Raw genomic sequence first — 24,910 nt, 5'->3', positions numbered from 1 at the left:
ACAATGGCAAATCCTCTCAAGTCAGTTTTACCTGCCCAGCATAAAATCAGAACCTCATGTCTAGTATGAATTATTCAGATTTACATTGTGATGTCTCATTATGCTTTACTGCTCTTTGAAAGGTATTCAGATTAGAAGTCCTGTGCACCTTCTGGGTGCTTAGGAAATTCTCCACGGATAAAACGAACATGGAGCATTTCTGTGCTGTCCCGGTGTGGATGCACTACGTATTTATAAAAGCAATACAGCTCTCCTGTCAGCTGTTTCTCCAAGAGTCTGTTGTAAAGTATGGGCAATCTGTGTAAAGACTTGGAGTATATTCCCTGGCTGTGTTTAGGCAAGGGAGGGGTGGGTGATATATCAGCACCTGGAGATGTGGTTCCTCAGCTGAGTTCTCAGGGCTCCTTGAAACCAAGGCATTGGAGCCTGTGTTGTGTGGGAGGAGAGGAGAGCGAAGCCACAGCTGGTGTGAAACTGCATCTCTTCCAGCAGCAGGACTGGAAGCAGCCAGGGCAGAGTCTAGACAACTTGGCAGCACTGCCAAATTCATCATGTAAGGAGAGGCTCCTATTTATTCCTGGAGTAAGAACATGTATCAGTGACACAAGGTCTCTCAATTCCGTAAAGCAGAAGCCCTGAAATGCCATGGATGCACATAAAATTGGCACAAATGGCTTTGCTTCACCCAGTACATTTGATTAGTCATTATTTATCTGGGGAACAACTGCAAACTTTCCTCCCCTTTCCTTAGATTAATGATGTTTACAACAACAGTAACATTCCGTGTTGATATTCTATCACAGTAACAGGCAAATGAAGAAGTTACTGGGCTCGTAGGTATGTGGTCTTTATTCTTGCCACAGCGAAGTGCAATGTTTACATCTTTAATGGTATGTTTCTGTATCATCAAGCTCTCATTTAAATAAGAGCTTGTACTGCAGCACTCTCAAAGAGCCAGAGTGCCTAACGTATATCTGTTTGCTTAGATTTGGCAGATTTATGATACTGGATCACATCTAGTTCATGCTTTTTTATTTGGTTCACTGGTTACAGGATTACCTTGCTTTTTTGTGCTTTAGCTCATCATGTCATATTGCAGCAGAACCGATTTCTCTCATTCCTCTCATGCTGTTCAGCCCAACAGGCATCTGGAGGCTGGAGGTTTCCCATGTCTGGCTCTCTATCCCTTTTACTCACATCTACATTGCATCACTTGTAGGGAACTGCACAATCCTCTGTCATCGGGACTGATCTGAGCCCCCATGAGCTTGTATGCTGTTTCCTGTCCATCACTGATTTGGGTTTGTCTCTCTCAAGTTTCAGAGCCTGTTTTGCTCAGCTTTACTTTAATTCCTTCTCCTTCATGGAGTCCTCTGTGCTTCTGGTCATGGCCTTTCATGACTGTGTGGCCATCTGCTACCTGCTGAGATACTCCTCGGTCCTCACCAGTGCCAGGATAGGCAGGATTGGGCTGGCTGCTCTGTGCAGATGCCTCTTAGGAGGGCTGCCATCGCCTGTTGTCTGATCAATGTCTGCACATCTGCTTGCATTCAATAACTGGTATGGCTTGGCTGTAGCCATTCTCTTTCTGACATTCAACTTCAGTGCCTTTTCTGCTCCTCATGCTGCCCCACCAGCGAATAGCCTTGGGGTGCACAAGGAGCTGGGAGGGGGCACAGCTGGGACAGCTGACCCCAACTGACTGAAGAGATATCCCAGACCATAGGATGTCCTCAGCAATAAAAGAGTGGGGAAGAAGGAAGGTGGGTTTAATTTGCCTATTAAATTGTCTTTATGTCAACTCATGAGTTTTTGCACTTTTACCTTTCCGATTCTCTCTCCATCCCACCATGGGGTGAATGAGCGAGCGGCTGTGTGGGTCTGAGCTGCCCCCCAGTGTTAACCATAGCAAAGGGCTTCTAGAAATACTGAATTACTGAGTAGAAGAGACAACTATATTTATCATCATATGTATTTCATAGCTGCGGCAGACACTATGTAGCTTGTGTGCAGCCAGCTGCAAAACACTATAACTATCTCTAAAATTCAGACAATGGAGTCAAGAAACTTTTCCTATCAATAACACATCCACTCTGAGCTTCAGAAGAGTCAGGGCTGGGAGGGTTCCCAGGGCAGGCGTTTTTCAGCAATTTTGCCTCTTTCTGTTCCTTTTCCTCTGTATTAGATATGCTTTTTCTTTCTGACTTGCAGGACACAGCTTTTAAAGACAGCTGAAAGGATGGGTCTGATGTCATCTGTTACCTCAGCTCTAACAATTCCCCCAAAGACTCTGTGTTCCACACAAACTATTTTGTGGCACAGAGATCTTTTAGGAAGGCTCTGGATGAAACTCCTTCAGGGAGAGCATTCACCACCATCTGTTGTCACTTGTTCCAGTGGTGAGTTATAGTCACGGTTAAAAACCACACCATGTTTTACCTTGAAAGGTAAATCCTAAAGCCATTTTGGATTTGCCAACAGGCAATGTTAAAATGCCATCTTGCATGCAAAGGGGCACTAGCCCTTAAGTGTAAAAAAAAAAAAAAAATAAAAAATTTAGCAGACCTGCTCTGTTCAATGCACAAAGACTCGAAGCACAAGGGAAACCTGTGTGTCAGACAATGCTTCTGAGAGCACCTTGCTCTGATTCTCCATTCTGCCTGTCTCAGGGTGATGGTGGTTCAGGGCTGCATAAAGCACTTTCTGTATCACCCCTGCATCTTGCAGGTCATTTTGGAGAGAATTTCAGATTTAAGGGTGCCTTGAGTTTCTTGTGCAACCCCTGACACAACAATGATCATGCATCATTGCTCCTTTCCCCTGCTGCTGCGAACTCAACGAGGAGTTTCCTCATGCCCACAGATACAGATTTGTGTTTCTTCTTTCCTTGAAATAGCAGGATCCTCACCAGGACAAGGAACCTCCTGTCTGACTTTGGTACCCTGCCTGGACTCTGAAGGTCCCTATTTTCCCAGCCTGTGTTTTTTGGTATGGACCAGAGACAGAAACCATCGTCCTTGGGGGGGCCAAGAGCACGGAGGAAGAGGTCAGTGCGTCTCTGTTGTATGGGGCTGTGACCCCTAGCTCACATTTGAGAAGTAGAAATACCTGATTGCTATACTTTGTTCACTTATTAAAGCCACACTGAGATGGCAGTACAACATTTTGAATAATACATGGATTTTTTCATTACACTTTATTGAAAAATTATTCACTTGATAAAATCACGAGGGACAAAGCATCACTGCTCACTGGAAATGCTTTCATCATCACGTATGTCCTCATTTCAATCTGAGGTCTTATTCTTCAGCCATACTGTCTTTTTCTACCAATACTTATTTTTTTAAATAGTTCTAACTCATTGTTAGACACTTTTAGCTGTTTAGAAAACACATGCACCGAGAAAAGCCTGTATACTGATTAATAGTATTTTTCAGCACAGCATTTTAAAGCAAAATGAAATCCCTGCATCTCAGGGCAGAATTGCAAACAAGATTTGAAACCTCACCTCCTCCTTTTGCTCAGGTCTCCAATCCTGTTGTGCAAGAAGGCCACACATCCCAAGCTAGGAGGAATTTGAGAAATAAAAGATGCACATCCCTTCCCTCACTAACAGTCCTTAACTGAAATGAATGTGAAACACATCTGACTCTTTCCTGAGCATCAGTCAACAGGCTTTATCCTTGATGCCAGCCAAAGCATCCTGCTCCAGTAAGTGCAAAGAAAACTGCTGGACATAAGTCCCTGAGAAATAATCTGGGGCCATGAGGAGACTATGGGCAGGACGGCTGGCAGCTGTACCAGTCAAGACTGCAGAAACTGAGGGAAGAGCTAGCAGAGGTAGTGTTTGTTGTAGCTACAAAAATATAATTATAAATACTTAGCTACTGTAAGTATGTAGCTGCAAATATGTCAGACAAATATAGTTTGTGGTGAGATGTGCTGTCTCTTATTAGATGAACTTACAGTCAGAAAAACTATAAAAATCTTTCAAACTTGCAAGCTGTTCTTCCAGTCTGAAAGGTAGCAATCTTCACAGCTAAATATAGCTTAAGAAGAATGGCTCTGAGATTTATGGCACATATCTCACGTTTCTGTTTAATGCCTGTTTTTAGCATCCAGTGGAATCGGGAGTTTTCATTTTTATGGTGTTCTGCTGGCTGCCATGAAATCCAGCCCTGAGATGAGGTGAGGTTTCCTTTGTTTTCCCATGTTTGTTTGGGACAGCTGCCTTTGGGGCTGCAGGGCAGATGTGTGCCCCCACCGCTGCTGGGGAGCTCTGGGCTCTCCATCCTCCAGACCCTGGTGCACACGGGTGGGGGGCTCTGGAGGACACAGCTGCCCTGCGGTCCCTGGCCATGTCCCAGGAGCTGGCTGAGGAGCCCTCCCAGGGTGCCACACTGTCCTCCCCAGTGGTCCCAGCTCCAACCCAGTAAAGCTTTTTCTGCTCATCCTTGGTGGTATGAAGGGCTGTTGACAGAGACCAGCACTGGGATCCTATCCTTGGGGACAGATGTGCATTGTCAGTGCAGGAGGGATGCTGTGTCTTTATTAACCATCCCCAAGGCAGGAGCTGTAGGAGAAATCTTCAGTGCAGCAGCTGCCTAAATCAGCAACCAGCCACCCCAAGAGCCTGGCTCCGTGCTGTGTCCAAGAGATCTGGGAGTGCAGTGGGATGTGACTGTGCAGACCCTTTGGTGTCTGTAACTCATGCGTGACTGGGATCCTTCTCCACCCTGAACGCGCTGAGTTTGCAGGCACTGGTGTGGCTGCGGGGCCGCGTGCTGAAACACTGCAGTGCCTGCCAACCGCTAGAGCTGGATGTTTTCTGTTTGCTTTGAACACAAGGTGATTACCTGCTGAAATGCAATGGCAGAAACATTCCTCCTTCCCTCCCTGGACAGGCTCTGCCTCATCTTCTTTCCACACCCTGACATGCACAAAAAGGAGCATGTCTACCTGTCTCACTGCCCCAGAGCATCAGCAAAGGACGGCAGGAGTGAGCAGGGCCTGGGGAAGTCTCCTGTGGTGCAAGACCCATCCACCTCCCTGGGGACTTGTGCAGCACTGAGTTCTCCACCTTTGCTCTGCTCAGTGCTGGCTGCAGAAAGACAGGCAGACGCAGGGGATGGCTGTGGTCAGGCTGGTGCTGAGCCCCATGTGAGCCGTCAGCATGGCGTGGCAGTGGTGAGTGTCAGACTGGCAGAGCAGGAGGTTGAGGAGCGTGACGAGTCCAGCAGCTCTGATCCTCTCCCTCCTTCCAGTGCCACCGAACTGGGGGGGGGCTCCTCCAGCAGAGGGACTGGGTGACCAGTACCCTCGTGGCTGATCCAGTCTCCCACACTAGACACTTAGCCTGGCCCATGGGACAGCTGTGCAAATCCCCATACAGATGTTGCAGCAAGTGGCCAAAGCCTGGCATCTGGATCTGCAATCTATGCGTCCTTCCCAGGCACAGCCTGCAGCCCTGTCTGTCCCTCTCCCTTTTAGACAACTTAAGATGTACTCTGTCCCATCTCGGTCACTGTGGGTCACTTGGGCTGTTAATGCTGTATGCCGTGATGGGGTCCAGCTGCCTGCTGCACCTTGGGAGCATGGGACAGTTGTGGGACCAGCTCGGGGGCCCCTCTGGAGCAAGGTGTTCAGCCCGCGGAGTGCTGACAGCCCACCATGGGGCAGGAAGGGGGCAAGGGTAGTTCTACTCAACCTGTATTTGGATTTAAAGATTGCTTTGATCTTAACTTGGGAAGCAAATGTTTGGAGACCCCAGTATTTGGCCAGTCACTGGTTCCCCCAAAAGGCAGGAGGAGGGAGGCTGGTGGATATCCACCCCAGGGGATGGAGGGGGCATGGGGAAGAGAGCTCGTGCGTGCAGCAAAGCAACCTCCTGATGTGCAGGCAGGAGCAGTCTGCTTGCTGTAAGCTGCAAATATAGAGGCCAAATAGTTTATATCTGTGGCTTTAAAAGTGGAACCTGGCCTCTGTGGTGGTGATCCAAGGTCCAGCAGAAGGGCTGTATCTGTAAATACCATAAAGAATAGAATTTTAGGTGGTGATCTGAGTACTACATTTCCATATATGTATATAAAAGGCTCGGAAGATGTGAAGTCTGCACTCCTTGGATTTACTAGTTATTGATGCTGTTACCGTGGGAGGTTTGTATTGGGAAGATGTAGAAGTGTATAACAATGTTTGCTCTTCTGTTTAAACAGGGCCAGTGCCTGGCTTGCCTTGCCACAGCCCCCCCCTTCAGCAGGAGCATACTTGTGAACCACCGGCAGTCTGTTGTAGTGAATTCTTCCATTTCTGTCTTTTACAATCAATGAGATACTGAAAATAAATTAAGCACAGAAGTTGAAACAGGCAAAGAATGTTCTAGACTGAATAAACACACAGGAGTGTTTCACTGCTTGTGCAATGTTAAAGGTGATCTGCAGTTTAAAGAGATAAATATCAGCTGAGACTCCCAGCTGAGTAAATTACTATGGGGATTGCCAGGCTCCATGATAAATCCTCCCTCAGGAGTCCATACACCTCTCATATAAAATGCATTTAAGGGATTTTTAGTGCTACACAAAGATCATGACAAGCAGAATGCTTTGATTCTGCTGCACTGGCCGCAGCAGATGCTCCATTTTCCTGTGTAAGAAAACATCTGTCTAGGCATCCATCTATCCAGATGTTTGCTTAAAAATCACTCTATTGATGGGTCTTATCTTTCAGATTCTTCACTTTGCTCTTAGTCATCAACAGAAAACTAATATCTTGCTCTTGAAACTTTTTCCAATTACTCTAAAAGTTTGGGGTTCACTCTGTCATTTGTGCATGGTGGGACCTGAAGTGATATACATAGCCTGTCCTCCCTTATTTGAATTTAGACCCTGATATTCTTCAGTGAAGCTAGCATGAATCTGGAGAAACTCTGCTAAAGGCAACGGTCCCATTTCTATTTCACAGTAATATATTGAGGTTGATGACTGGCCTCATCTCAGCCTCAAATATTACTAAAGAAAGCAATTTTATCTCCTCACTGCTGTTCAGATACCAGGGGGATGGAGGGAGGAAAGAGCACAAACCTGGAAAAAGGTGGAGGAAAAAAGTCTTTAAAATTGGAAAAAAAGGAGGTCTGAACACTCTAATAGCAGCCAGTAGGAAAGTACAGGAAGGGGGCCAGCACAAGCGAAGTCTGTACAAGCAAACTGCCCTGTGCACGGGCAGGGGCTGGAGCCCGGGTGTCGGATGTGCGGCGCTGTGGGGACCATCTCGGGGCATCTTTGGCCGGGGGCTGGTCATGGTCACTATCTTTGGAGTCGTGCACAGTTTAACAGCCTGGAGGAGTCTGGGCTGCACCGCTCGCCCTGGGGACAGGGCGCAGGTCCTTGTACCACCAAACTTCATGATGCTGCTGGAAAAACCTCCCAGCTGCCAGCAATTCACTGGCTAGGGACTCCCTCACATGTTCATACCCTTGCATCTAGACTCTAGGTTAAAATTTAGTCACAATCCTTAGAAAATTTATACATAAATGAATGATCAAATAATGTTTTTTGGCAAATAATGAGACAATCAGAAACTTTTATGGATTTATGAAATACAAACTGCATCAATCGGATCGTTTCTCTTGTGTGGAAGGGTAACAAAGTTTGTACATAGGGGAAAAGAGTATCTCTTAATTTTTGAGATGAATTAGCATGCATATGACATAGTATTTTCATAAACGAGCCAGAGAATATTGCTGAGCTTGAACCATTATGGGGAAGTTTCAAATCCCATTTCTTGTGCTGCTGCAAAGAAAGATGAAATGAGAATCTAAATGAGCATCCTGGACCTTATATTAGCCTGGGTAGGAGAGCAAAGAAATACTTATTAAATCCACAGCCTCTCCAGAAGCACAGAAAAAAGAAATATTAGTGCCCAGGGTAGTTTTGAAAAACTGAAGGAATGGTCAAAAAAACCCACCAAACCACAAATAGAATAAAATTCACATTCAGGATAGGAAAAACACAAGTAGATAGCAGAAAAGACTGGAGAGTTTATAGTGGTGTTTATAAACTGAAGAGCAGTCATGGGTGATGTGGTACTGAGAGAAGGGACATTGTGCGGGGCTGCATCCAGAGCCATGTTGCCTGTGGGACGTGTGTGATATTGCTCTACGAGAGATGTGATCTGATCACTGACCAATTTGGCCTCTTGATCCTTTCCGTTTTTACTTTCTCATGAATTGTAAGATAAACTCAACTCTGAGTATTTAGATTTCAACTCCCCTTCAGGTGTAAACTGTATGATTTGGTGAAAAATACAGCAGCTGGCTGTATTAATTTTGTGAGTGCTGCTAGAAATGCGAGGTGTTTTATGAATGGTTATCTCTGTCTGTCTCTGGGAAGTATGGATATCACACTTCTGACAAAAAGGCTTTCAAGATTGATTGACAATCAAGCCTGGCAGGAGACTTTTTTTTTTGTTCTTCCATGGGAAATTCCAGAAAAGAAAAAAAAAAATCACTTTACTATATGTAACAGAGGGACTTCCAACTGAAGTGGGGGAGGTATTTCTATGAGAGGGTTGCTAGTTGTGACTTACACTGATCACAGCTCCTGAAGAGGAGGCTGTAAGTGGGCATCAAAGCTATTTGGGACGGCTGAGATAGTAGGATTGTAAATACAAGTGGTTGTGAATTGATAATCTTACTGAAGTCAGAATGGTTCAGGGATTATGAAATGTGAGGTTTCTAGAAAGTAAATCCCACAGAGTTCAAATATACAGCTGAGTCATAACAGTCAGTTGTTATTATTAATGAAAATTAGCACAAATAAAAGCAGTGCTTGAGGACGTAGTATGCTGTTGCCACAGGGGGCCTTGGGTCTGAATAGATTTGTCCCACAGATTTTGTTTTAAATTTCGTTTTAATGGATGCTTTTATTCTAGATGGGGACTGTCTGGCTAGAAAGGAGATCTGTGGAAAAGGGCCTGGGGTCCCGGTGCGTACAAGTTACCCCAACATCACCAGGAGACCTTGCAGCAGAGGTGGCCAGTGGTGGGTCTTTGGGGGTGCTGGGGCACGCAGGCTGTGCGGGGCAGCGGTTCCCCAACAGTTCAGCACTGCTGAGACCGGATCTGGGCACTAGGTCCAGTTTGGGTCTTCCAGTACAGCAGACAGTGACAGGCTGGAGATGCTGGAGCCTGGGCTGTGTGGGTTTTATTACCAAGCCGTCCGCTTTGATGCATACCTCAACTAGGTGTATTTCATCCACACCTCCACCATCGAATATGCTGTGCTGATGGCTCTGGCTTTTGACCTCTGCCGTGATCTGCAGCCCCTGAGGCATACATCGCTCCTGACAGTCTCCGTGGCACCAAGACTGGTGTGGGGTTGACCATCCAGGTGGTATTTCTGGTGTTCCTGGCCTCCTTTCTTCTGAAGGTGCTGCAATATTGCTGAGCAAATGGTCTCTTGCACGCTTTCTTATCTACACCAGGATATCATCAGGGTGGCTCAGTCACATTTATGTGACATTTATGAGACAGCGGCATTTATGGCTCAAGTGTTTGCTCTTTCCTCAATGGCTTTAGACTCACTGTTACTTGTTCTGTTGTACATCATGATCCTTAAGACTGTCTTGAGTATTGCATCCAAGAAGGGGCAGTCCAGGGCCTTGAACACTTGCACCTCCCACGTCTGTGCTGTCCTAATCTTTGACATCACAGTGATCAGTCTGTCCATGATTCACAAGTCTGGAAAAAAGTGCTTCTCCCACTGCTCACATCCTCATCGCCAACATCTGCTTGCTGGTCCCACCATGATGAGCCTGATCGTGTACAGTGTGAAAACCAAACAGATCTGTAACCCGAACCACCAGAAAGCTTCAAGAAGCCAGATGTGACTCCACAGTCATGCTGTGAGCTGCATCAGAGCTGAGCGGTCTGACCATGATTGCATGGGTGGGTGAAGCCTTGCAGGTGGCAGAGGAGTCACACAGCTCAGAAGGGCAACGAGAATTAGGTTAAAAGTTTAAGGGCAAACTCATCACCTGGTGCCAACTTGAATAACTGCTAAGACTTGAGCAATAAAATCCCAGTTAAAAGATGTGCCATTTTTATGGTCAGATGCGGCTTCTTGCATTGCACACATAAGATGTTATTAAGGAGAAGAAATGCATATAACTCCGAGTGATGTAATTGCGTAAATATTTTAACCAAACATAATTTTCTCTATTGATTTTCCTCTTACAATAATGTCTAATGGAAAATGATGTTCTGTCAGCTTTCTTTGGTAAAAAAAAAGGAAAGAATAAATACTTCAATAAAGTTTAAAATGTTGCAGCAGAGTACTGGATATATCCACCAATATTATGCTAGGAATATCAGCAATTTGTATCAGTTAATTAGGGAACACAACCATCACAAGGATCAGAAAGGGGTTATCAGTAAGACCAGTTATTCTCAGTGGGTATAAAGGAGAGTTAAAGATTAACCAGCAAAAGCAAATGCAGGCTATCACGAGATAGGCAGTTTTAAGAACCAGGTCTGTGGGTCTGCAGAGGAGCTGACAAGGGAGGTCCTCGAGGTGGGATTCCTGCTGGATGAATCATCTCAGACAGACTGGGTAAGCTGTGAGACCCACAATGAGGATGGGTTTGCCATAGGTCTCCCTGGGGTTTCATGCACAAAAGTACAAGTACATGTCTGCACCGTGAGCCCAGTGTTCCCAGGGCATACCAAACCCTGCTGCCTGTGCGCAGGATGGGCTGTCAGCCCACGAACAGAGAGAACTGGGGTTTTTCCTTAGTAATGCCTGTATGATTAAGCCATGATTTATCATGTATTTCTATTTCCATGTAAACAAACAAACAGGATTTGGAGCAGAGAGGAGTTGTTTTTTTCTGCCTGGCACTCAAATGTCCCATTTCACCAGTATTTAATACCCATTATGCTATGGTGTGAGCTCAACAAGTTTTGCCTCCAGACACCTTTCTGAGCAAAGGTTCTGCATCTGCCATCTCCTGGAATGTGCCATGGGAAGGCTGAACCATACTTCACACTGTTTTTTCCTTGAAGACCCTGAAAGGATGAGCTGATGCACAGCTTTGTGGGACAGAGATAGTAGTAAGGACAAGACATACATGGTCAAGACCCATCCTTGAGGAGCATTAGTGGTCTACTAATTGCATGCCTTCGAGGGAAAGAGGAATTCCTTGGGCTCTGGTTGCTCAGAGGCACTTTCATTTGTTTCACATTGGATGCTGAAGGCAGAGGTGGATTAACACACAGAGGTCTCTCGCTGATCCTTGTGGACTGATGAATTTCAGAGAGTTGTTTTATCACCCTGAGTCCTTGCTGTGATCTAGCCCTACTCATCACATGGCCCTGCCTTGCGTGATCAATGTTGCTTGTCCTAGGACCATGAGATTTCTCATTACCATACCGATGGGGAGTTTCTTGTATCTGCTTCTGTTGGGGATGGTGAAATGAAGGATTTTCTGGTCCACAAGTGGAAGGGACTTCCAGACCAAAGTGGGATCTGGCCCCAGCCCTTCCCCATCCCAGCAGAGCTTCAAAAATGTCTCTGGGAAATCTGGGCTGCCCAGGAATGTTTGGTAGTCCCAAGTGTGGGCTTCCCACCTTCCCCTCCCAACACTCTGCTCCAGCTGCTTCTCCTGGCCCTGCGACCCACTGGTCCATCTTCTCCTTTCCACCTACCCAGCCCCAGGCTGCAGCTCCGCCAGAAAATTCCCAGAGCTACCCTCTTTCCCAGAAGCTCTCCGTTACCTGCAGACATGATGCACTTCTCTGTAATTCTCTGCTTCAGCTCCTGCCCCACAAATAGGAGGAACTTATACTGTTGGGTTTTTTTTCCTTTTTTTTTTGCTTGTTGGACAATGTCTCTGCTTAGCAATATTGCAATCAAATCAGAAACCAACAGGGACCAGGGGGACCTGCTGAGCAGGAAAGCAAGTGTTCTTTCTGACACGAGCCTGCACTCAGTCATGTGTGAGTGATCCTTGTCACCTGGCAGCATTGGGGTCCTGGGGTTTGGGACAGGTAAGGACCACGTCTCAGCGGCAAAGCCCCTGGCTGGCTCTGGCTGGTCCCTGCAGCGATGGAGCTGTGGACTGACTGTGTGGGTCATCCTGCAAGTAGAAATGTGTACACATTGCATGGCAGCAAAATCACCAAGATCTTTTAAAATTCTTAAACAGCAATCATCTGCAGCCACAGATCTGAGAAAGTTCCTGTATTTATTGTTTTAATGTCTTCTTTGGGACTCCTGGAGGGAGGATATTTCATCATTTGCACATGGTAAAACTTTAGCACCTGGCTTTTTCCTCAAGGCAAACATTTCCTGAGCATTTCCACCCTGACTGACAGTTTCACTGTCCATATGGTGACTGAGTAATTTCTTAATTATCTTTTTTCAGTTATTGCTTAGAAAACATCTCTCTTAAAGTCCTTCTTTCTCCTGGTTATGGATTTTTCTGTGTGAAAAAAACCCAAACAACCCTATATGAATTTCCCACACTTCCTACATTAGTATTCATACCAATCCCTATCAACCTCCCCTTTCTTCCAGTTTTCATATTTTTTTACAGCTGATTCACCTTCCTGTGTAAATCAAAGAAAGCAAGGTGTATGCATCTGTGTCTGTCTGTCAGCTCCCACATAAACTCTTAATTTTCTGGTTATTTTCTACCAAGTCTGACAGAGACACAACAATCATGGGGATATCAAGAGCTTCCAGGTTTAATGAGAACAACCAGGTCACTGGAGAAGGGAGATCCTGCCAGTGGCAGGCAGGAGGGAAGGGTCTGGAGGGGCAGCTCAAGCCACTGCTCAGCATCACGAGCTACGTGGGATGCAGAGCAGGGGAGGACAGACATCAATGCTGCCATTGCACGGGGAGTGACCTGCTCACCTGTGTGGTCTTGAATGTGGCTTTTGGGAAGATGCAGAACTTTGAGCCACAAACCATTTTGTAATGATTCACCCCATTTATAAAAACTTCTGGGTTTGGTTTTGTTTTCCTGAAAAAGATCTCATTTGGGGGCAGATCTCCAACCATTACAAATTAGCAAAAATTCAGTGATGCAGAGGCAGCAGTGCTGACTCTTGGCAGTAGGAAATTTAAATGATTGATTATGTTTATCTAGCTTGCACTGAAGAGGTCAGAGAAACTTGATCAGTAATTCCTGCATTTAATACAATACAATATGTTTTTCTCAGCTTATACCTAGGAAAATGTTTGATATTTTCTGAAAACATGGAGATACAAGATACAGAAACATGCACTGAATGGGGAGCTGGCCGTGGCAGAGTCCAAGCAGAAAACATGCATCTCATCACCATGTAGGTCCAACCAAACCTATCGATAAAGCTCTGACGGTAATGGTATAACACCAGATTGCATCAGCCCAAATTCTGGTCTGTGGTTCCCCACTAACTTCTCCTTTTTCATTAGTGTTGCAATTTAGTCTGAGGAAACATCTAGCAGGAAATCTGATCAGCAGTGATGTTGGGCTGAGTCTAAAAAAGGTAGGAAACTGTGTTATTTCACATGCATATGCCCTGCTTCTTTGGTCCAGAGCATTTCTCTGTGCTTTCCTTTCAAAGTAAAAGCATCCCTGTCACCGCACTTGCCCAGTCCTGAAGAGTACCTGGGACACCTTTTCTCGAATTAGTTTGTTTTTCATAGCATAGATGATGGGGTTTAGCATAGGTGGCAGGAGCACATAGAGACTGGCCAACAGGATGTGAACACGGTGAGGGACGTTGTGGCCAAAGCAATGAGTGAAAAATGAGAAAAATGCTGATGTGTAGAACATTAATATAACGCAGGCATGAGAGCTGCAGGTGCCAACTGCCTTGAGCTGGGCATCCTTGGATGAGAGCCTGAAGACAGCCCGGAGAATGAGGACGTACGATACCCCAATGAGCACAATATCCAGGCCTGGGGACAGAAGGGTGGTGGCAAAGCCGTACCAGATGTTAACAGAGATGTTGGCACATGCCAGCCGGGCGATGCCCATGTGCTCACAGTAGGTGTGTGGCATGATGCTGTGTCCACAGCATGGCAGCCTCTGAAGGAGGAATATTGTTGGGAACATCACACAAAAGCTCTTGGCTATTGCAGCCAGCCCTATCTTGGCTATCACCGAGTGCGTGAACACTGTGGCATATCACAGGGGGTTGCAGATGGCCATGTACTGGTCAAACGCCATGGCCACCAGAATGATCGACTCTGCAATGAAGCTCAGGTGTGTGAAGAACATCTGGGTAAGGCAGGCATGGAAAGACATCTTCTTGGAAAGGGACCAGAATATGCTCAGGGCTTTGGGCACTGTGGAGGAGGATAATACGAGATCTGCCACCACTAACATGGCCAGGAAGAGGTACGTCGGCTTGTGGAGGCTTCGCTCTGTCACAATGACAAACAAGAGGATGAACTTCTCAAGGAGCGCTGAGATGTACACCAAGCAGAAGGGGATGGAGAGCCAGATGTGCAGGTCCTCCAGGCCTGCCATGCCCAGCAGAAGGAATGAGGCAGGCTGTAAGCTGGTTTGATTGATAGCCACCATGGTAGGTTGATAACTGAATTAGTTTGGGCTCCTTTCCCTGTAAGTGAAAATAGGGGAAGAGGTAGGGAGCACAGTTCATAATACAGAAAAACCTACCTGAGTTTCCCTAGAGCACTTTATTTCTCTAGATCCCAAAGTGTTTTAAAAAAACACTCCCCCACATGCCGGGGAAGCATGCTTGAGATACTGACTACAAATCAAGTAATAAATTAAATTTAAAAGTGTATTTTGTAGCCTCAGATATTGAAATCCAGCAAAGTGATTTACCAAAGTTCACAAGTTGGTGCAAAACTTGGCAAAGCACCCAGGAATCCAGCCCCTCCAGCTCCAATTGCTGTTATTTATTGTGCTTTTGTTCTGTAGCACCCAAAAGCATATGAGGCAGGAGACAAGTCAGGACTGACTGACACTGATTTTATATGACATGCTATTTCTTTCAGTACCTACCTCACCTCTCTCCTCACTAATTCACACCACATTTTCCATGACGGCAGACTAGGATCCCTGCAAGGCAGGGAAGGCTTGCACAGCATCCAGGTCAACAGGGCTGTTTACTGTTGTCTGCATCACATCAATATGGAAGGATGATCCATGAACCTGTGCAAAACAAAGCAGCATGGAAGATCAGCACCCTGCAGAGTAGGTGATCTCAGGGAACAACCATGTGCCGGAGAGGCAGAACAGCGACTGAATTTTAAAGCAAAGTCAGAAGCAAAGGTCTAAGGCAGAGCACAGCTGTTGGTAGGAAAGCTGTGCAATCCTGGCAGAGTTTGCACAGAGGAGCTCAGGACCCTCAGTGTTTGCTCATGCCAGAGCCCAAGGATTGCCCCGCTGCATAATGGGGTGGGGGGGCCATTTGCACTGCAGCTGGGTGAAATAGAACCCAGCAGTGCTACCCTAGCATAATCTGCCCCACACTGTGTCACGTCTTCCTATTCTGGTCTCAGCTGGCCACTTCTGCCACCAGATGCACACCAAACCAACCCAAATGCTCCAGTGACCCAACATGCGCAGAGTTTGTGCATGCAGCATCGTCTCTGTGCATGCCAGGGACTGCTGCAGCCTTCCTCCTTGGTGCTACCTTGGGACTCTTGTCTGTGCTTCCCCTTCCTCTGCAAGTTGCTCAGCCTGACCCAGAAGGTGATTTGCAGTATTTCCAGGGAAATAGCAAAGCCACCCGTGAGGGCAGCATCAGTCAAACTAGTCGAAATGTGAAGAAGAGCCATGAACCCTTTGCAGACAACGGGTGGTCAGGGCTCGGTCTCCAGCTGCTTTGACTGGCAATAACCTGTCTGGTGATGACAGCGGAAAACTTTGCTGATAGTCTTCTGCTTCTTTGAATGCACATCTCAGTCCCCTTATTGGGAATTATACATGAAAGGCAGCATGAGGTCATGAGGTAGATATCAGGTTTTTAGAGCCAGGCTGTGATCTCCTGCATGAAATGTTAATTCAGGTGGAGCCTGGGAAACTCTCCTGCAGGTAGATGCTGCAGGTAGCACACCCTTCAGGTCAGAGAAGGACCCTGGAGCCAAAGTAGCAGCATTTACATGACAAACCCTGCCTGGAAAATGGTGTTTTTCATCTCAGAGCCTAAAGCTGCAGACTGGAGTGGTCCAGGGGTGTTTCTCCCAACTGCAGAATTTTACCTTCTAGATCAAATCAGGCACCTCAGCCACAGAAACCTGCCGAATGACAGCTGCTGCGAATAACTCACCAGCTCCCATGACAGCGAGGAATGAGGATATCTGCCTCTGAACCTGAGGGAACACCAGCAGGGAGGTGGTGATATTTATACGCTCCCCCTGAGTCCCCATGGGGCTCACATGCAGCTGGGAGTGGCAGAGTTCTGGTCTGTGCTGCTTGGACAAGTGTCATGGAAAGCATACAAAATTAATGGGGGTTTGAGTGGAACTCCTTTAATGTGAGCTGCCTGGTGAGAGATTACCTTCCATTGCCTCTGCAGATCATGGCGTGGGACGAAGCGCACAAAGCCTTTGGAGTGCTGTATCATCATCCCCTTCACAGTGGGGTTGGGATGAGGTGGGATGGCTGAAGACACACAGATGAGTGATGCTAACCTCCTCCAGCCAACCCTACTGAGATGACACAAGATCTGCTGCCATCACTGCCTCTATCCTTGCTCTGCCTGCTTCTGTGGGTGTTCAGGCTCTGCTGCTTCAAGCACCAAGGTGATTAATACAGTAAATGTGTCTGCTCTCTGCAGCAGGCTTTCATTGCCATTCCTGGCCTGAGCACTCAGCATTGGCTTGTACTCTGTTAGGACTCTCTTTGGGGGCATAAAAAGAAAATACAATATTAACAAAGAGTAGGAATGGTCAACAAGTGGGTGAGCAGAGAGAAAGGTCATGAGGGAATGGAAACTAATAAAACTGTGAAGAAAATAAAAGTTGGGTACCTTAAATTAAGCAATAAATCTAGATTTAGTTGCTGAAATGAACCCAGACAGATTGACTTTAGCCAGATATTTTCTTTTTCAGCCAGATACTTTCTTTTCCCTTTCTTCTTCCTTTTTTTCTTTTTTCCTTTTCTTTCTCAGGAAAATTGTGACCTGACATCTTGGGAATCAATGTTTCAAGATTAGATTTTCAAGCTCCCCAAAACTGGGTTATTTGCAAAAAGTCATTGTCACCAGCTGTTGGCATGTGCATGCCTTATGGTTGTCCAGCGCCAGCGCAGATATTGTAGCACATATAACCCCTGGCTCAGATTGACTCTAGTGTAAGTATTCATGGTTTTAATTAAATAAGGTCCCCAAGCCTCAGTCGCCCACTTGACATATCTGTGGCACAGGCAGACAAATACTTGCTTTCTAATGCCTGAAAATGAATTTTATACTGGTAAAGTTGGAATTATCTATGGCCCACACCTAACTTGGGTATCCCTCCTTGTGGGTGAGTCAGTGGCACATAGATGTCACGGGGTCTCAGGCTGGGGGGGCTGGTCTCACCTCATTTCTCTCTCTCACCCTGCACGCAAGCACCTGGACCTAGAGCAGTCCCCAGGACAGCAGGTTTTGTCTTTGCCCAGCAGCTTTCAGGGATTCTTCTCTCCTGTCCCACGCTGGCGGCAGGCTTCAGCTCAGGTCTGGAAAGCAGGCATGGGGTTTAAGTTCCTCAGCTTTTGGGTTTTCAACCTGAAAGTCTCAAAATCAAAGCACAGCCACTTTTTGAATGCAGCAGCTGTATTCGGGGTGCGTGTGGTGTGCAGGTCTCTGTGCGCATGCATCCTTTCTCTGACAGAGGCTTAATCGGGGATCCTCTGCAAAAGGCCTTCAGTAAGCCACTCAGGTGAGGACCCTGTCATAGAGACTTTACTTCTGGACTGTCTCCCTGCTTCAGAAAAAGGAGGAAAATGAGAAAAGGAAGAACAAAAGGAGAAACAACCTTTCAGTGAAGGTCCTGACATGGGATAACGAACCTATGGGGTGCATCTGGCATGGGGCAACCTGTGTGACCCCAGGGATTTGCTTTCTCATCTGTGGTCCCCAAACCAGAGATATGCCCCCTCCCCGTCCTTGTTTAACATGAGGAGCTCCTCACCGTGGGCTGAGGCCAGCGGGGCCCGGGGGCGGCGGGGGCTGGGAGCATCCCGTATGCCGCATCCCACCTCCCGCATCCCGCATCCCACATCCCACCTTCTGCATCCCGCATCCCGCATCCTGCATCCCACCTCCCGCATCCCGCATCCCCCATCCCGCATCCCACCTCCTGCATCCCGCATCCCACCTCCCGCATCCCGCATCCCGCCTCCCGCATCCCACCTCCTGCATCCCGCACCCCGCATCCCACCTCCCACCTCCCGCATCCCGCATCCTGCATCCCGCATCCCACCTCCTGCATCCCGCATCCCACCTCCCGCATCCCGCATCCCACCTCCCGCCTCCTGCATCCCACCTCCTGCATCCCGCATCCCACCTCCCGCCTCCCGCATCCCGCCTCCCGCCTCCCGCATCCCACCTCCCGCATCCCGCATCCCGCATCCCGCTTCCCGCCTCCCACCTCCCGCATCCCGCATCCCGCATCCCACCTCCCGCATCCCGCATCCCGCTTCCCGCATCCCACCTCCCGCATCCCGCATCCCGCTTCCCGCATCCCGCATCCCGCCTCCCGCATCCCGCCTCCCCCGTCCCACCTCCCGCAGCAGCCAGCAGAGGGAAGCAACGAGCCGCGCTCCGCCCGCCCGCCGCCTCCCCGGGGTACCCAGCCCCAGCCGCGGCAGACCCCCCCGCGGAAAGCGGGGATGGAAGTCCGCGGGATCCCGAGCTGGCAGCTCCCCGGTGCTGCTGGCGACGCTCCCGGCCGGCGGGACGGTGCCCGGCCCCGGCCGATGCCGCCGGGCTCCCTCCCGCGCCGCGCTGGATGGAATCCCTCCGGGGCCGCGGGGCTGGGCTCGGAGGGCTGGCGGGAGCCCGGCGGAGCTCTGACCACCCCGAGAGCCTGACCACCAGCAGGTCCCCGGGGAAGAGCTGAAGCACAAGGCAAACGCGCCGTGGTGCTCCTCGACGCAGAAAAGCCGCGGGGCTCCTCAGCCAGAGAGGCTGGTTTGGTCTCCAAGGCTTGCTGCCCTGTGAATTCATCTCGCTGCTTTTTGAGCTTGTAGAAGCCTTTGCCGTCCACAACATGCTGCAGAGCTCTTGGCCGAGGGGGAGGGTCTGAGGACAGCCCCGAGGCTGAGGGCAGCGGGTCTCACCCGTGAGATGGACCCAATGGATGCGGCCCCGCTTAGCTATGGATAGGGCTATGCTGCAACGCGTGGTGGTCCTGGCTTTATCTCCTGTCCTCTCCTGACATGTGCTGTGTGAAAGCTGCTCCCTTCCGTGGAAGGAAAGAGGAGTGGAGAACTCCTTCCATGCCACATAAAAACACATGCCACTTTTTGGCAAAGGGGAGCCTGGCCCCGTCAGTTGGTGCTCTCCCATTGCACAGAAAAGCCGTGTCCAGCAGTTTCCCTGCAAACCACCCCAGGAAGCTCTGTGGTCCTCCTGACACCTGCTTGCCACATGCCATCAAGGCCCAGTTCTTGCAGAGCAGATGTTTAAGTAAGCAGCCCCTGGCCTGGCTTTGTGGTCTGCTATCATTCCTTGTTCTTTTCCCTATTTCCTTCTTCTTCCTTTACTACCTTTTGTCCACTTGGAGAGGGGAGCCAGAAGAAATAGTCATTCTGCTCAGACTGTCATAGGTGAGGGGACAAGATACTGCCACCAGAGAAATTTTTTGGCAAAAAAATTCAGCTCTGCCAGGCGGCTCTTGGGCAAAGATTGTCTGGCTGAAGCTCTCACCAGAACAACCCAAAACTTCAGTACTGGAAGAAGCAGAATTACTGGTCTCCAGGGTCTTTAGCTGGGGCTTGTAATTTCATTATACATGAGAGGAGGCATATATGTGTCTTCATGGGTTGTATAGGTGTGTGCCAAGGGGTCTGAGCCTGGAAAGGCCAGGGGAATCCACTGGACCACTTTTAAAAATACTTATAGTTCCCAATAACAGTGCTCCCAAGGACATGATGATGTTACTTGTTACAGTGCTGGGTGCACAGTTTATAACAAACACTGGCAGGAAACACAAAACCAATTCTTAAATGTTTGAACTGTTTTAAAATGTCCATCCACAGATAGTTTACACAGTGCCTGCACCTCTGGGTCAGCTGGAAGAGAACAGCTCCTTTTGAAACAGCTCTACCCCACAAGCTCAGGTGGGAAGAAATCAATCTTCTAAGTCTAAATGAGCCAGTCTGAGGAGGCGTTGTGCTGCAGTGCCTTATGGAAACTCCAGCATACTAATTAGTGCATGCTAATTCAGGAATGACAGTTATTTCAAGAAATCTGGTGTTGTAGCCTAACCCAGGCAAAATGCTCCAGAGGAAACAAAGAAAAACCTAGGGAGGAAAACACTTGTGTTTTAAAGAGAAGACAACACTTCTAGTTCATGTCAGAGAGTCCAAAAGTCATTGCTTTATAGAAAGGGTTCCCCTTGCAGACCTGGGGGGCTGCTTCTATTATCAGCCCCCCATTTGGGACGCCAGTCCAGCTGTGTCTGTAGGGGCTGAATCTTGCCAGACCTGGCCCCCCTTGCTCCTGATCGCCCTTGTCCTCCACCTCACATACCTCCATCTCACATACAATGGACCAAGTCTGAATGTCCAGTGACCAGCCTGGTCTCCCTGGGGCCACACAGAGTCCCAGGTGGGCAAAAGGGTGGTCACAGAGAGCAGTGCCTGCCCTGGCACCCACACTGACACCAGCAGTGCTCATGTAGACATGACCAGCACCCCCCAACCCCATTCCTCCTTGACAAAACACGACCCTCGCCCACTTGGTTCACAGACACTCTTGCATCCGTGGGTCCCTTGAACCCTGGAGCAGACCAGAAGGCTGTCCAGATCCATGCCCAGACCCTGGGCCCTGTTTGCTCACTCTCCAGTGCCAGCCTTGGGTGTTTCTAGGTTCTGGTCTCCTCCCATTCATCAGTTAGTCCAGCTTAATGTTTGTTTGTAATACCCCTGTACACAGACAGTAAGGTCACTCAGGAAAGAGCCAGAAGTGAGTTTAATGAGCAGACAGGACAGGCTATGGTGATCAGGTGCATCGCCTGGAGAGTGTATTGGCCAGCAACTTGTTTACACTTGATCAGCCCCTTTACCAGTCTCCCTACATTTTCCCGTGCTGGTTCCTTCCTGATACACCTAGATCCCTCCTTTCCTTTGCCTTTGGTCCATAATATATTTTGCACATTTCCACAAGCCCCTTAAATCATCCCACCTAAAATTTTACACAAGCCCCATCAAATATCCAGCACTAAGTTTGCTCTTTCCCAGAGGACCCATGATCATTTTCTTTCCCTCTTCTCAGCAGTTCTGCTTGAACCTCTTTCCTCCTGACTCCTCCAGCCACCCCTTGATCACTGACTGAAGGCTGTGGTCTGTGTTATTGTCTCTGTTATCTCCTGGGGTCTTGGGTTTGTGTATCTAGGTATGATTTGTTATTTTTCCTGTCTTTGGCCTCTGTTTACCTGCTGAAGAGCCCTTAACCAGATATTCTTATAAACCATGGTTCTTACATCGCAGGTATCTACGTATTCTTTACCTTCCATATACCTTTTACCTTCCTTATATCCTTACATCAGCAGAAGTGTTTGGCATGTTACCCTCTCCTGGCTGGTCTTCTTGGGGTTTGAACCTTGCATAAGACAGTCAGCAGTGACCGTCATATTGGCTTTACAGGCAAATGGCAGCCCTGGACTTGCAGACCCCTCTTTGGCAGAACATCCTCAGTATCCATCTCCTCATCGTTTTGGTTTTCATGCTGTAAACGATAGGATTCAGGATGAGTGGGGCAATGAAATGGATGTTGGCTGTGAAAGCGTAGGCCTGGGGGGACACGTGTTTGCCAAACCGGTGGATCACGGACAGCACAACTTTCTTAGGAATGGAGACCAGTAGAGCCTGGCCTTTTTAGACCAACAAAACACAGGCCATCTACAAACACATGGAGGGAAAAAGATCTACTTAAGCTGAAGGATAGTGATTACTCACAAAGCAACGTGTGTAAATTGTACATGGATAAATGTAAACTGGAAATTACAAGGACATCATATAAAAGCAGAATGTCTCTGAACATCCTTCCGCTAGAAATACAGGGAGGAAAGATGGAACTGCTTTTACAGAAAGTTTTCTTTCTGTAAACTCATGCTGCCTCATGCTGCCAAGAAAGATGTGGACAGGACTCCAGGACTGTAATCTCTAGAGTCCTCTCCCCAAGGTAATTGCAGGCTTCTCTGTGTGCCTAACTCTGGTCCTCATGTCTGGCTTTGAAGGACCATCTACCACAGGGGTTCCCAGGCTCCCCTGGGTGCTTGTTCAGGGGCTGTAGGGAGCAAAGCCAGTGAGTGCACCCTTAGCATGTATCAGCGAGGTCTCCACTGCCCCAGGTCAGCTCAGTGTGGTCTGCATCAGCTTTCTAACATCTTCCAGAGAGGTTTTTCCCCCCCCTCTCCTATAAGGACATCCCATGGAAAGCAAGAGAGAGGGAGGCAGTGGGACTGAAAGAGTGCATAAGAGGGTTTTTAAGAAACTGCTCTGGAAATGAGTGGTTTTGACAGCTAAGTGAGATCTGTTATGGAGGTTTATGTCACCTTATCTGGAATATCCACCTGTAAGTCTAGAAGAGTTTTTGAAATTACTTAAATAACTGTAAAACCATTACCTTTAAAAATATCTAATCTATCTGTTCAGAAAATTGCAGAAATATTGCCATTCTTTCCTCAAATTCATGAGGCTTCTAAGCCACAGCATCTCTCTTTTTGCCCTTCCCTGTCTCAGTACACAGGTTTATGGCCCAATGCAGCACCCTTGGATAACTACAAAGACAGACTAAGTTCCACGGATTGACCTGGGCTCGCACAAAGCTGCAGACTTTAATGTGTGGGAGTTTTCTCTAGTCCTCACGAGAAGCTTATCAAAGGTCACCCCCCACATTGCATGGAGGGGAAGGAGGAGGAGTTACGGGAGAAAGTTATCTTCAGACACAAACAGCTGACAGGATCAGTTAAAGCAGCCACAATTCCCAGTTCAGTCTCCACCCTGAGAGCACAGGAACTGTCAGAGGTCGTTTTTAATTGCCCTAAATTTCTGGTATGCCCCATCTCTTCCTCCAGAGCTCTGGCTATGCTTTACACACACTGTGCTAGATGCATCAGTTGCATGCATGAAGAACTGGGGGAGTCCCCCGTCTCATCCACCTTTTATGCAGCAAACCAGCACGCTCCCCACCGCAGCACGCACTGGAGCAAGCAGTCTGCTTCAAGCAGGCAGAGCGTGAGCTGGGACTGGGCTGGCAGAGTACAAGGCCCTCCCAAATTTGAGATCAGATCCATACTGAGCGCTCACATGTCACAGCCTGTCAGGAAAAGCACAAAAGAAGGGTGAATCCTTTTGGTTGCTTTTCTAAGTGATGACTCATTTTAACTCTTACAGCTTGATGTACTCCAGAAAATGACAAATTCCACAGCTGCACCCTAGGATTTCACTGGGAATGAGTGTTCTCACAAAGCTATGAGTGGAAAAGAGGCTGCACCCTTCTCTAGCACAAAGAGTGGTTCTCTGAGCAGATGCAGGGCTGCGTATTCCCCTTCGCAAGCAGGGAAACATGAGAGTTTGGGGTCTCTGAGAGGTCTCCCATCTCTGTGCCAGCCCTCTGGAAAGGGGACAGAGCACAGCTTCTTGGAGCAACCCCACCTCGGGTAGCTGAAATGAGCTGGCCCGCAGGAGGGTGACAGGGGTGTTTGCAGGTGCAAGCATCATGGACCCTGTCCACATCTGCGAGGAGTCGGGACCCGGCTGAGCCCTCCTCAGCAGCACAGTGCGATCTTCCACGACAGAGCAAAGAGCCCACTCACCTGCCTCGCTCACGACCATCCTGAGCTTCCCACCAGCTCCGCTGCAAGGAAGCAGCCTGTTCCTGACCATCAGGGCTTGCAGCAGCAGAGGATTTATAGAAAACACCGAGCAATCCCCCCTGCCATGAAGTCCAATAAATAAAAAATTGACATTTCTAAAGTAAAATACAGATGTTTGCATTAGTTTGTGGTAATGATTGGAAAACTACTTTAGGAAAATACTTTTTCACACAAATCTTCACATGCTCCTTTCAGCTCCCTAGAATCTGAAGATTTGGCTGTTCATTGACCACCTCAAGTCACCTGCTGCAGGTCTCCAGCCCACAGGATCAATCCTCTCATGGTGACAAAGCAGCATCAGAAACCGCCGGCAGAGGCTGGAGAGGGAATGGAGAGCCACTTTTGGGGACAGGACACAAGGCCACATAGCTCTGGTCTGCTCCAGAGACCAGGGACCTGTTCCAGGGTTTCCTTCCAGTTTCACAGAACTGAAGTGGGGCTGGAAACAACCTTTAGGAATCATCTATCCATCACCCTGCCACAGAGCAGGAGCTCCTTTAACCCAACCATGCCTGGCCTGACTCTCCGGGGAGAGGGAGGCCAGGAGGAAAAGGAGGGCATCTCTGGAAGGGGTCTCCAGGCTGCATCCCCTGCTGCCATCATGGTTCATGCCAGGGTGGACCTGGTGCTGTGGGGGTTAATGCATCTACTCTAAGTGCTGAGAAACCAAGAGCTCTCCTGCTGTATCTTGCTGTACCCCTGGTGTAGGAGCAGGGTGTGGGACAGCAAACGACCCCCTTTCCTGAGGGGGATGCTGCCCTGCCATCAGCATTTCGTGACACTTTGGGTGCAGCTGCCCTGCTCGGTGCCTCAGTTTCCCCACAAGGAGCTCTGCCTGCTGGCCAGCGCTGGGGGAAGCAGGAG

At 48.3% G+C, this 24,910-nt stretch overlaps 2 pseudogenes; one reads left to right on the top strand and one right to left on the bottom strand.

Moving 5' to 3' along the window:
• Nucleotides 1-3: 3 nt before the first annotated feature.
• LOC142041620 (olfactory receptor 51L1-like) lies at nt 4-9,881 on the top strand (annotated as a pseudogene).
• A 2,572-nt stretch (nt 9,882-12,453) lies between these two features.
• On the bottom strand, nt 12,454-24,584 carry LOC142041486 (olfactory receptor 52B2-like; annotated as a pseudogene).
• Between the last annotated feature and the right edge of the window lie 326 nt (nt 24,585-24,910).

Source organism: Buteo buteo, chromosome 18, assembly GCF_964188355.1.
Source record: "Buteo buteo chromosome 18, bButBut1.hap1.1, whole genome shotgun sequence".
Taxonomy (NCBI): Eukaryota; Metazoa; Chordata; class Aves; order Accipitriformes; family Accipitridae; genus Buteo; species Buteo buteo.
The sequence above is the reverse complement of the archived record's forward strand: the minus strand, read 5'-3'. Positions and strand labels throughout refer to the sequence as shown.